We start from the raw sequence: 13,843 nt of genomic DNA on the forward strand, positions 1-13,843 counted from the left end.
TGGGGTCGGGGTGTCCCTTGCTCCTGCTATCCTGGTCCCTGACCCAGGGCCGGCTCCAGGCACCAGCTTAACAAGCAGGTGCTTGGGGCAGCCAAGGGGAAGGGGCAGCACATCTGGCAATTCGGTGGCGGGTCCCTCTTGGAGGGAAGGACCTTTTGCCGAATTGCCGCCGAAGAAGAAAGCGGCGTGGCTGAGCTGCCGCCGATTGCGATCACGGCTTCCCCCCCCACCCCCACCCCGCTGCTTGGGGCCGCAAAAACCCTGGAGTCGGCCTGTCCCTGACCCATTGGCGCCCCCCCGCAGGCAGGGCGTGGGATACACCCAACAGACCATGGCCGAGTCCCTGCAGCGCGTCCAGCAGCTCCAGGCCAACCTTGGGGGCACCGAGATTTTGGCACCGCTACGAGCCATTTACCGCAGCCCCTGACGGGACGGGCACCTGCCCCAGGTACCGGGAGCAGCAGCAGGGCTTGGAGAGGGGCTGGGGGAGCCAAGGGAGGTTGCGGGGGCCACTCAGAAGGGAATGGGGCCAGGGAGAATAAACTCAGAGACTTTCAGGCCAGAAGGAATCATCCTGATCATCTCATCTGGCCCCAGCCCCCCACCCCCCTGTGACAGCTCCAGCCCCTGGGGCTGAGTCACCGACGCCCCCAAACCCTGACTTACAGACATCAGGTCCCAGAGCCCCCCTAGTTACACCTGTTCAAACCAGCAAGTGCCCCGGCTGCCGAGGGGGATGAACCCCCCAGAGTCTCTGCCAATCTGACACTGGGGAAAATCTCTTCCCCACCCCACATGTGCGGGGTCTGTGAGCCCCAAGCCTGGGGGCAAGACCCCTCCAGCCAGCCCCTGGGAAGGATTCTCTGCCCCTCGGCTCGCTTGAGGAGGCTGTTCCTGAACTTCCCGGGGGGGAGACCCTCAGAGAGGTGCAGGGGGCTCTGGGGGCAGCTGACAGGGGGCCAAAGGGGGTGCTTGGAGAGGGGCTGGGAGCTGGGGAGCAGGTGATGGGGGCTTTGGGGGGGGCTCAGAATAGGACTGGGCCAAAAAGAAGCCAGTGTCCCTGGGGGTGTGAGCAGGGCGTGGCAGGCAGGAGCTGGGGGGGCATCTCTGTGTAGAGCTGGGGGGCAGCACTAGGTGCTGTGCTCAGCTCGGGGGGGCGCCCTGCAGCCAGAGATGACATGCGGGGGGTCAGGAAGGTGCTCCCAGAAAGGTGCCCACAGCAGTTGGGCAGGTTAGTGTCTCCAGGGACTGGGGAAGAGGTGACAGGTGGGGATTGGGGGTCACAGAGACAAGGGAGAAGGTCAGTGGTCACTGTCTGTCACACACACCCGCCCAGGGAAATGTCTGGGAGAAGAGCTGGGGGGGGGTCTCATGGGGCTGGGAGTCTCTGGGGTGGGGGTCAGTGGAGCAGGTTCTCTGGGGGCTGCCCCCATTCCCGGGGGAGAGGGGTTTCCAGGGGGATTTGGAGTTCCTCTCCAGAGCCTGCACCCCCAGCCAGAGCCTGCACCCCAACCCTCTGCCCCAGCCGTGAGCCCCCTCCCACACTACGAACCCCTGGGCCCCACCCCCACCACATATCACCTCCATATTGCTGCACATAACAAAATTCATTCCACACATGCATGTAACATTGCTCCATACGCCGCTCTCCGGGGCCCCGTGTCACTGTGCCGCCGCTGGACCACCTCAAGAATTGACATCCAGGGAGGGGAGACTCTGCAGGGATGAAGCCCCGAATCAGGGGGATGGGCCCAGACTGGGTGTGTGGGGGGGTACCCCGGAGACAGGGGGGCAGGACCCAAAGAGGATGGAAGCAGGGCCGGCTCTAGGCACCAGCAAAACAAGCTGGTGCTTGGGGCGGCACATTTTTAGGGGCGGCATGGCCGGTGCCAGAATGCCGCCCCTAAAAATGTGTCCCGGCCGCCCTAGCTCACCTCCGCTGCTGCTGCCAGGGCGCGCGAAACAGCTGATTCGCGCGACGCTACTCGCCCTCCCTCCCAGGCTCTCAAGCCTGGGAGGGAGGGGGAGCAGCGGCGCGCGAATCAGCTGTTTCGCGCGCTGCGTCGGCTTGGGGTCTCCCCCTCCCAGGCTCTCAAACCTGGGAGGGAGGGGGAGATCCCGAGCGGCCGTTTCGCGCGCCGCTGCTCCCCCTCCCTCCCAGGCTCTCAAACCTGGGAGGGAGGGGGAGACTCCGAGTGGCCACGGCGCGGGCGCCCCTTCTCCCCCTCCCTCCTAGGCTTGAGAGCCTGGGGGGAGGAGGCAGGGCTGGGGATTTGGGGAAGGGGCGGAGTTGAGGCGGGGCCGGGGGTGGGGTAATTAAAGAACGGGGTGGGGGGGGGCAGCCAAAATTGTTTTTGCTTTGGGCGGCAAAAATCCTAGAGCTGGCCCTGGATGGAAGGGGCCCCTGGACCTCTGGGGGGCCAGATCCACACCCGCGGTACCTTCCCCCTTGTTCCAGGTGCAACGAAGCCCCGAATCAGCTGCAAGGGAAACTAGCTCCCGCCCTCCGCCAGGGAGAGTCTGCAAACTCCCCACCCTCAGCTCCTGCAAACCAGGAGCCGTCTACAAAGTTCCATCCACCCACTGGGAGCCAGGGACCGTCTGCAAACCCTTCGCTCCACACAGCCCGCCTTGTGCCGGTGCAGTGGCGCTCAGCCTTTCCGACCGCTGTACCCCCTTTCAGGAGTCTGGTGTGTCTGGCGTACCCCCAAATTTCAGCTTGCTTAAAAACCACTTGCTTGCAAAATCAGACATAAAAATGAGAACCACTGTGCTAGGGCATGTCTGCAAACTGCCCCCCCACCCACCCACACACACTGAATTGGGGCTGGGGGTGTTTCCAAACTGCCCCTCGCTCCTTTCTGACCCTTTGCTGCCCTCTGGGGGCCATTTCACTGGCAGGCCCACTGTCCATCCCTGCCGCGCTGCCTTCCCCAAGGAGGGTCCGACCTGCTAGACACGCATGACCTCTGTCAGGTGCACCCCAGGGGACCCCAAAGCCCAGCTCTGGGTGGGCAGCAGGTTTCCCCCCAGAAATCTGTTTGATGACACTAAAAATCACAGTGTCAATCTCCAGGCCGCCTTGGCCTCATCACCCATCGGCTGTCATTTGTCAGACACAAAGCCCTGGGGGATTAAATGGATTTGTATTTTTTATTTATTTATTTATTGCTATTTCTGACACATTTCATTTCAGACTCATTGGCACATGCTCCCTTCCCTCCCCTCTTCCTACCCCCAGTAAGACTCACCATCCTTTTGGGACTCATGACCCACCTCTTGAAGCAATGGGCTCAGGCTCTCTGCAAACTCAGGCAGCGTCGGTCACACTCAGGGCAATTCCCTGCTCTCACAGCTCAGCTGGCCGGGAACAGCAGGGGCCCGTGGAAACCCCAGGAGCTGCAAGCAGACAAGGGCTGCAGGGACGTGTTCTGCAGTCACTCCCGGGGCCAAGGGAGGCATGTTTGGGGCTATGGACTGGAGTCTGTGGTTACTACCTGCTGGGAGGAGGGCGTCTGAGCTGGCAAATCCAGAGTGGGGAGCCAGAACGGCCCAGGGGAAAGCAGTGGGGGAATAAGCTGCGGGTGTCCCCCGGAAGCTGCCGTGCAGGAGAGCGCATCGACGGCTGAGCTGCGGGTGTCGCCCCGGAAGCTGCCGTAGGGAGTGGCTAAGAGGAGCCGTTGGGCCAGAGAGCGAGTGAGTGACACTGGAGCCTGGTGCCTCAGAGCTCCCCAGGGGCGGGAGAGCAGGAACCCGTCCCTTGACTAGTGAGTTATGATCCAGAGTAAAACAACTCCAGCTGTATCCCTCTACGGGGAGGGATAGCTCAGTGCATCAGTCTGCTAACTGTAGGGTTGTGAGTTCAATCCTTGAGGGGGCCACTTAGGGATCTGGGGCAAAATCAGTACTTGGTCCTGCTAGTAAAGGCGGGGGCTAGACTCAATAACTTTTTGGGCTCCCTTCCAGAACCGGCTCTGGGCACCAGCAAAACAAAGCATGTGCTTGGGGCGGCACATTTCCAAGGGCGGCATTCTGCCCATTCTCTTCCAGGAGTTGAGGCTTTTGGGTGTTGCAAGGAAAAGAGCACCGGCCCATGTGCTTACTTGAGGTTCACGAGTTTACTGTACAATTGCCCACTAGAAAAGAGAAGCTGGGCGCATGGAAAGCTAGAACGAGCTCAGGTGCTGGGAACAGAGCCCGGGGCTGGACCAGACAAACTTCTACAGGGTCTCATTCTCTTTAAGATCTTGCCATCCTTACTAATGGGACTGACCCCACTGGCTCCGGTGGAACAATTTGTGAGGTAAGGATTACTCAGGCTAGGAAGGGTTTGCAGGGCCACTCTCAAAATCCCAATGGAGCTGAAATCAAGAACCTCTCCGAGCGCAGACCTCACTGTTTCCGATCAGGTTTGTCTCTCTGGACTCGAATCCATGTAGGGTTTAAACGGAAATCGGTACCGTTTCCAAGCTAACCAGTTTGCAGCAAATTCAGAAGCCCTCGCCAGCACATCTGGAAAGAGGAGAGCACATAGGGGCTAGCACAGACGTGTCAGCCAATGCAGGGTCAGGCACCTGAGGGGAGAGATCAAACAGCTGGTTTATGGATCTCCAGAGTGAAGTTCAGCGTGACAGCTAGATCCCACGTGCATCGACCCTGTCCTCTAAGCGAATGTGGACTGGAACATGGCAAGGCTAACACAGAGTTCAGGATATTTCACACTCGTGTGTCTGGATCGAAAGAGAGATTCCAGACCGGGCGCTCCTAGGGAAACCTAGGGGGACCTGTCCATACAAATAGGCAGCGTACACAGAGGGTCAGGCTGATGTACCCAGCCCCATTTCTGCCCCACCATCACAGCTGGAGCCCAATTCCCCCAATCGCTCTGTATGGCTGCAGCAGGCTGCCCTAGGCAAAGGCGCCTGATCTGACAGAGCAGTGTCAAAAGAAGACATGACTAAAGAAATGTAACCCTTGTGCCCATCTAAGTTGGCAGCAACAAGGGCCGGGTTCCGTTTCAATAACACAATGCAAAACCGGCTCAAGCCCCCACCCAGTGACCTGGGACAATTACATACCACCCCCTGGGCGCCCCTAAGAGGCAATACTTCCCCTCTCGCAAGCACGGAGTCTGAGTGTAACAGAAAATGTTTAATAACATGAGGTAAATGACATCAGCATTAAATTGGAAAAAAAACCACCACAAACAGGATTCATAACACATACCATGAGCAAAAAAAACCCACCCCAGCAAGTTGGGCTGTGTCCTTTCCCTTGGGTTCTTGAAACCAGCAACTCAAGGTTCACCAAAGTCCCAAAAGTCCAACAACCCCCCAAAGTCTCTGTCCCTGGTCAGTGCAGCCCCAGAGTTCGGGGGGGGGGGGCACGCAGGGTTTTAAGGGGCACCTTACGTGATCCGAGGCCGACGGGGTTCCGCTGCAGCTTTCACCACGAGCCGCTCCACTCCACCAGTTGCCCCGTGAGCTGCTCCCGCCGTCCCACGAACTGCTCTGGCAGCTGCTCCACTCTGCTCACCGACCTGTGAGCCGCTCAGCTCTGCTCCACTTCAGCCGTCCCTTGGGCCGCTCCCACAAGGCTCCGCTCTGCTCGCTGCTCCTCCAGCCGCACCGCTCCGCTTGCAAGGCGCCACTCTGCTTGCTGCTCTGCCAGCCGCTTAGCAATATAGCTTCAGGCTCCCCCACTAGCTAACACAGCCTCAGTGATCTCAGCTCTTTTGTGATTTCAGCTCTTAGCAATTTCAGCTCATAGTAGTAGGGGAGCCCCAGTGCTAGTGCACCATTGGCCCAAAGTGAATTCAGCTCAGCAGTCGGTAACTAGACTCCTAATGGAATCAAATTTAGCTCTGATATTCAACAGTGGAGAGAGGGGATAGTGGGACACTATCCGCTGGTCCCGGGACATCTACATCGAGCACATCACCGGCCACCGCCAATACCGGGAGTGAGCCAGGGAGACCTCGTGCACCCACACACACACCCTGCTGGACCCTATCCCCTGAGCCCTAAACCCACCAAACCTAGCTGAATCCCGCCACGTGAGGGTCACCCCATCCCCATTACCTAGTCCGCTTACTTATACTCATGACTGTCTCTACTTCCCATATGGGTGTTAGACCCTCACCGCTTATCAACTGTTTCCTGATCCCGCCCACCGATTACCCACCCCTCATTGGGGACATTGCAGTCATTGGTGTTTCAACCCCTCAGAGAGGAGCCCATCCCCTCAGGTACAAATACCTGTCCCCATCCTCTCTCCATTCACTGGGTTTTGTAACCCATGCCCCTTGTCAAGCAAGTGTTACTTAGGTAATGGTGAAGGACTCCCTCAGTCCTTCTGTCATACAACAGTTCCACTGGCCTTGATTCACAGAATCAGGGTAACAAAACTTTATTCTTCCTGCCCCAATAACAGAGAAACTGGGGATCCCACACCAGCCAAAGTAACCACTTTGAGTTGCTGTTGTTTCATGCCAGGCGAGTGGGTGTGCCTATGCAAACAAGATCAGCCCCTGGAGTTCTTTTCCACACTCGCCATAATTCACCACCAGATGTCAGGGTAGAGCTCATCCTGACTCTGCTTACATCCTCCCCCCAGCCGAAAATTTGTCGTCCCGACAAATCACACTCCCTATTATACCAACTCACTGGTTCCCTCCAAAGGGCCTCAGATAGCCCACTTTAGCTTCCACAAGCCTGTGTGCTAAACATATTGGTTCCTCACTAGTCACCCCAGGTGCATCATAAGTCAACCGTTTTACTGGCCTTATTACCCTGTCTCGTCTATTGAGAATCTCTGTTGCCGTGGTAGGGGGGACAGCCTCTTGAACGACAGATGGAGTGGTTTCCTTTGAGGGCCCCTCGGCTACTGGCATAGGCCCCTGCATTTCTAGTTCTAACAGTGAAGGGTCCAAGGTGCCCAGGACATCCTCCACCTGTATGTCTCCACTGTCCAATAACCTGTGTGTGTCATCACATGGGGGTCCCACTAGTGGCTCAGGGGTGTCAGGAATGGGCCTAAATACTTCTGCCATGGGGTTTAGGGCAGAAGAGGAGGAGCTCTCTTTTGATTCAGCTGATCGAGACTGAAATCTTGTCTCCATCCCAGGATACACCATGGTTGTGTCTTCCTCCTCAGACTCACTCTCGGATGTGCTGCATAGGGGTAGGTTAGCTGCAGGGGGCTGGCTGTCCACGTTGGAGGGCAGCTTTGGTCCAGCACCTTCGTTCTGCCCGGTTGCCTTGTTGTGGCCCATCTCATAAGGGGTTCCTACCAGTTCTCCCACAGGGAGCAAAAGGTTTCTATGCACTGTCTTTATCTGCCCTGGACCCTCTTCAGGTTTAATCTTGTAGACCGGCAGGTCTCCTAGCTTTTCCATCACCAAATAAGGTATTGCCTTCCATCTGTCAGCTATCTTGTGTTTGCCAGCAATACCCAAATTTCGCAGCAGGACTCTGTCCCCCGGCTGGAGCTCTTGTAAATGTACCCTAGCATCATATCGCTGTTTGTTGCGGTCTGCGTTCTTCCAAGCAGCAGATGTAGCTAAGTGATAAGCATCCCGCAGCTTTTCTCTTAGTCGGGATACATATTGCTGATGAGTTTCATAGCTATCTCCATCCTCTGATACACCAAAGCACAGGTCTATGGGTAATCTTGGTTCTCGTCCAAACATTAAGAGATATGGGGTGACTCCTGTAGCATCATTCTTTGTGGCATTGTAGGCGTGCACCAGAAATGTGACATGTTGGCTCCAGGTTGCCTTCTGCTCTGGCCGCAAAGTCCCCAACATATCTAATAGGGTTCAGTTAAACCTCTCTGGCTGAGGATCACCTTGTGGGTGATAAGGCGTTGTCCTAGACTTTTTAATTCCCGCTATCCTCAGCACCTCCTTCAGAAGATGACTCTCAAAGTCCCGCCCCTGATCCGAGTGTATCCGGGCTGGGAATCCATAAACTGAGAAATATTTCTCCCACAGTACTCGAGCAACAGTGGTGGCCCTCTGATCACGTGTGGGATATGCCTGCGCATATCGCGTATAATGGTCAGTCACTACTAGAATGTTCCCAATATTCCTCTTGTCTACTTCTAAAGACAAGAAATCAATGCATACCAGCTCCAGAGGTTTGTTGCTGGTGATGTTCTTCAGATATGCAGCCCTCGTGGGCAGAGTTTTCCTTTGAACACATCGAGCGCAGGTCTCACATTTCCTGCGAACGTCTTCAGCCATCCGAGGCCAATAGAACCTACTACGAATAAGTTCCAGGGTCCTCTCCATCCCTAAATGTCCAAAGTCATCATGCAGGGCCCTCATGGCCAAGGCTCTGTACTCTTTTGGCAGCACTAGCTGTGCTCGTTGCTTTTGTAAAGGGTCTGTGGTCACTCAGTGTAGCACTCCCTGAATCAGTTTTAGTTTGGTCCATTCTCTCAATAGTAGTTTACCCTCCGGGTTAGGTGGGACAACCACAGCTGGGCTTCGCCCCTCCCTTTTTGCAAGTAGTGTATCACGAATGTCAATATCTTGCAGCTGGGCTTCCTGCCAGTCAGCCGCATTGAGCATGGGCAAAGGAGATTGGTCCAACGCAATATAGTTCACTGAAGCAGAAGGCACGCATTCAGGGGGCAGGCCCAAAGCTTCTGCAGCACATCCATGAAGACTCTCCTGGGACTCTGGTTCCCGGCGACTCACACTGCAAATAGCCCTCACTCCATCTGTGGGTATCACAGCAACTCCTGGTGCCTGTGGACGCCTGGACAATGCATCTGCATCTACATTGCTTCTCCCTGATCGGTATTGAATGCTGAAGTCATAGCTAGCCAAAGCGGCCACCCATCTTTGCCCTGTAGCATCCAGCTTAGCACTTGTTAACACATAGGTCAGTGGGTTGTTGTCCGTCCACACCTGGAACTGAGCACCATATAAGTAGTCTCGAAATTTCTCAGTGATAGCCCATTTCAGGGCCAAGAACTCCAGCTTGTGGGTGGGATAGCGAGTTTCACTATCAGACAGTCCTCGGCTGGCAAAGGCTACAGGTTTACGTCTTCCTTCCACTTCCTGGTACAGTACTGCTCCCAGACCCTCCAAACTGGCATCAGTATGCAGGATAAATGGCTTGCTTGGGTCAGCAAAGACTAGGACCGGAGCATGAGTTAGGCATGTAATGATTTCTCGAAAAGCCCTTTCACATCTCTCATCCCATCGTGGCCCAAATGGTTCGAAGGGGCCATAGTGTCTCTGCACAGGAGGCTTTGGAGACCTCCCCTTATTCTTGGTCTTAGATTTGTTCCTGCTGGACTGGTATCCCCTGGTAAGATCATTCAGAGGTTTTACAATCGTAGCATAGTTCTTCACAAATCTGCGGTAGTAGCCACTAAACCCAAGAAAGGTCTTGAGTTCTCTGTAGTTACTTGGACATGGCCATGTAGTGAGGGCTTCTATTTTATCGGGATCAGTACTCACACCCTCTTGGGACACGATGTGACCCACATACTTCACTGAGGTCCTGCAGAACTGGCATTTGTCAATTGAAAGCTTCAAACCATAATCCTCTAACCTATCAAGCACTTTAAGAAGTCTTTCTTCATGCTCCTCCAAGGTTCTTCCAAACACAATCAGGTCATCCAAATAAACTAACACTTGCAGTAAATTCATGTCTCCCACAACTTTCTCCATAAGACGTTGAAATGTGCCAGGTGCTCCAGAAATCCCTTGGGGCATGCGTTCAAACTGATAAAACCCTAATGGGCAGATGAAGGCTGTCTTCTCCTTATCTTCTTCACCCAGAGGGATCTGGTAGTATCCACTCCGAAGATCCAACACAGAGAACCACTGGCTTCCCAGCAAACAGTCTAAGGCATCTTGGACGCGGGGCATTGTGTACTGATCAACCACAGTACGGCGGTTTAGGGTACGGTAGTCAATACACATCCGGATTTTCCCATTCTTTTTACGGACCACCACAATGGGTGAGGGGTATGGGCTGCGGGACTCTGTAATGATGCCATTCGCAGCCAGCTCCTGAAGATGTTGTCGCACATCTTCCATCTCAGAGAGGGCAATCCTCCTAGATCTCTCCCTGAAAGGTCGAGAGTCATGTAGTCTGATGTTGTGCTCTACTCCTTTTGCACATCCCACATCCCACTCATGCAATGAGAACACCTTGGATCTTTCACAAAGTTTCCTCGTCAGGCGATCTTTCCACTCCTCGGACAACGGTGAATCTCCAAAGTCAAACTTTGCAGGGTCTATTGTCGGAACTTGAGTCTCACACTGGGGTTTTACAATTGATTCAGGCTCGAAGAGATCTGCTATCTTTTGTCCTTGCTTCACAACAACATCTCGACTTGTTTCATTAGCAATCAGTATAGTCACCTTTTCCTGGGCTTCAGCAGGTAGGGTTATGACTCCACTGGGGACCAGCACTCCTTCCGGGAGCTCTCCTTCAACCGACTGCTCCACCATTGCTAATGCCCCTTTACTGCCTTTCAGCCGGGTACTCATGACAAGCACCTCTTGCTCCGTCCTTGCAGGCACTACTAAGGGGGTTGTGCCCATGTACTTCAGTGCCCCAATCGGTAGCTCAGATGTCTCCTTTTTAGCACCCTCAATCTTCCTATAGGCTTCAGCACAAAGCGTATGGATCATCAGGGTATTCAGGTACTGGTCCCCAGCCCGTTGTCTGCAGTAATCCGCGAGCACCTTGAAGAGACTGGAGTTGGTCCCTATCAGCACAGACACATCAGAGGTCCCTTTAGGGTCAGGGCATATTAATGCAGCTGTGTCCACCTCTTCTCTTACCCCAGCAACCTCCTCTGGGAATTCCAGGTGCACTATGACATACCCTTGGTAGGGGTATTCATCCATGCTGAGGCCACACAGACCAACGCCAGTCAGTGGCTGTATAGGTGAAATATAATAGTCACTTGAGATCCAGTGTCAAGCACGGCTTTACACTCCTCCCCTTCAATCTTCACCAGGACCTCTGCTCGAGGCCCTATCAGTCCTGCGGGGATCCCAGCTGGACGGTCTGTTCTGGGGGAATCTTCAAATCCTGCAGGCCTGGGTGGTCCCCGTCCCCGGACTCTCTGGCAGCTACCGGATCTCTCCCAACTGATCCTCAGCTTTCCATACACTAAGGAGGGGTTTTCTTCATTATGGCACTTGGCAGCACTGTGTCCATCCTGACCACATCGGTAGCAGAAGAATTGTCCTTTCCCCCTTTGCCCAGATGGGATGGTGGCTCTAAATGCTGACTTCTCCATCGCTACAGTCAGAGGCTCCTTATTCCCGGAAGTCTTAGCTCGGTCAATGGTGCTTTGCAGTTCAGCTATCCGTTCTGTCAGGACCTGCACTTGTTGGGCAAGTTCCTCTGTGGTGCTCACCATCAGTACACTGGCCGTTTGCAGTGGTGTTGTTTGGGCCTCCCAAAACTCGCTGGCAGCCTGCCTTTCTTCCTCTTCTCTGACCTCCTTTATCAGCTGGGAATAACTTGGGGGATGTTCCCGTCGTTCTCTTAGCCGGAGATGGAGTAGAATCGGGTTCTGATACTGAGCTCCTCTTACAATTTGAGCCAGTCTGGTCCGATCCATCTGTTCAGCAGTCACTGCACCCCTCATGACAGCTCTCTGAAGCAGTCTCTCCAGCCTCTGTATATAGGCTGAAATCTTCTCGCCAATTTGGAATTAAGGAACTTACAGTAACTGTCTTCAGGGCCCTCTACACTCCCAAAGGTATGATCAAGGGCCTCCAGGCAGTCCTTCACACTGACCCCAGGGTCAATGAGCTTCAGGGTGCGAATCACATCTAATGCTGGGCCACTAAGGCTCTCTATTAGACATCTTCGCTTTTCTGCATCAGGTACGGCCCACTCCTGCAGCATTTTAGTGGTATGCTCCAACCAGGGTTCGAACTCCTCTGCCCCAGCAAATAACCTTAACTCACGACAAGAGTTTGACCTAGCATGGGACAACACAACCTTTTCCAATATTTGCCCCAGTGCTTTTGCCCAATCATTGGCTGAGGCTGTGGCCCCTGAGCTAGAGGCTGCAGGGCCGGGGCCCAGCAAACCCGACATATTAGCCATTATACAAACAATAATTTTCTCAAAATATAAACACAATTGTTTCCCAATGCAGTGGAACACTCAACAGGTGCTTGCGAGGGGTACTGACCCAGGGAATCCCGGACGAGCCCCCAAAAATGTAACCCTTCTGCCCATCTAAGTTGGCAGCAACAAGGGCCGGGTTCTGTATCTAGGGGTTCCATTTCAATAACACAATGCAAAACCGGCTCAAGCCCCCACCCAGTGACCTGGGACAATTACATACCACCCCCTGGGCACCCTTAAGAGGCAATACTTCCCCTCTCGCAAGCACGGAGTCTGAGTGTAACAGAAAATGTTTAATAACATGAGGTAAATGACATCAGCATTAAATTGGAAAAAAAAACACCACAAACAGGATTCATAACACATACCATGAGCAAAAAAAACCCACCCCAGCAAGTTGGGCTGTGTCCTTTCCCTTGGGTTCTTGAAACCAGCAACTCAAGGTTCACCAAAGTCCCAAAAGTCCAACAACCCCCCAAAGTCTCTGTCCCTGGTCAGTGCAGCCCCAGAGTTTGGGGGGGGGGCACGCAGGGTGTTAAGGGGCACCTTACGTGATCCGAGGCCGACGGGGTTCCGCTGCAGCTTTCACCACGAGCCGCTCCACTCCACCAGTTGCCCTATGAGCTGCTCCCGCCGTCCCACGAACTGCTCTGGCAGCTGCTCCACTCTGCTCACCGACCTGTGAGCCGCTCAGCTCTGCTCCACTTCAGCCGTCCCTTGGGCCGCTCCCACAAGGCTCCGCTCTGCTCGCTGCTCCTCCAGCCGCTCCACTCCGCTCCACTCCGCTCCGCTCGCAAGGCTCCACTCTGCTTGCTGCTCCGCCAGCCGCTTAGCAATATAGCTTCAGGCTTCCCCACTAGCTAACACAGCCTCAGTGATCTCAGCTCTTTTGTGATTTCAGCTCTTAGCAATTTCAGCTCATAGTAGTAGGGGAGCCCCAGTGCTAGTGCACCATTGGCCCAAAGTGAATTCAGCTCAGCAGTCGGTAACTAGACTTCTAATGGAATCAAATTTAGCTCTGATATTCAACAGTGGAGAGAGGGGATAGTGGGACACTATCCGCTGGTCCCGGGACATCTACATCGAGCACATCACCGGCCACCGCCAATACCGGGAGTGAGCCAGGGAGACCTCGTGCACCCACACACACACCCTGCTGGACCCTATCCCCTGAGCCCTAAACCCACCAAACCTAGCTGAATCCCACCACGTGAGGATCACCCCATCCCCATTACCTAGTCCGCTTACTTATACTCATGACTGTCTCTACTTCCCATATGGGTGTTAGAGCCTCACCGCTTATCAACTGTTTCCTGATCCCGCCCACCGATTACCCACCCCTCATTGGGGACATTGCAGTCATTGGTGTTTCAACCCCTCAGAGAGGAGCCCATCCCCTCAGGTACAAATATCTGTCCCCATCCTCTCTCCATTCACTGGGTTTTGTAACCCATGCCCCTTGTCAAGCAAGTGCTACTTAGGTAATGGTGAAGGACTCCCTCAGTCCTTCTGTCATACAACAGTTCCACTGGCCTTGATTCACAGAATCAGGGTAACAAAACTTTATTCTTCCTGCCCCAATAACAGAGAAACTGGGGATCCCACACCAGCCAAAGTAACCACTTTGAGTTGCTGTTGTTTCATGCCAGGCGAGTGGGTGTGCCTATGCAAACAAGATCAGCCCCTGGAGTTCTTTTCCACACTCGCCATAATTCACCACC

Source organism: Chrysemys picta, chromosome 13, assembly GCF_011386835.1.
Source record: "Chrysemys picta bellii isolate R12L10 chromosome 13, ASM1138683v2, whole genome shotgun sequence".
Lineage (NCBI taxonomy): Eukaryota > Metazoa > Chordata > Testudines > Emydidae > Chrysemys > Chrysemys picta.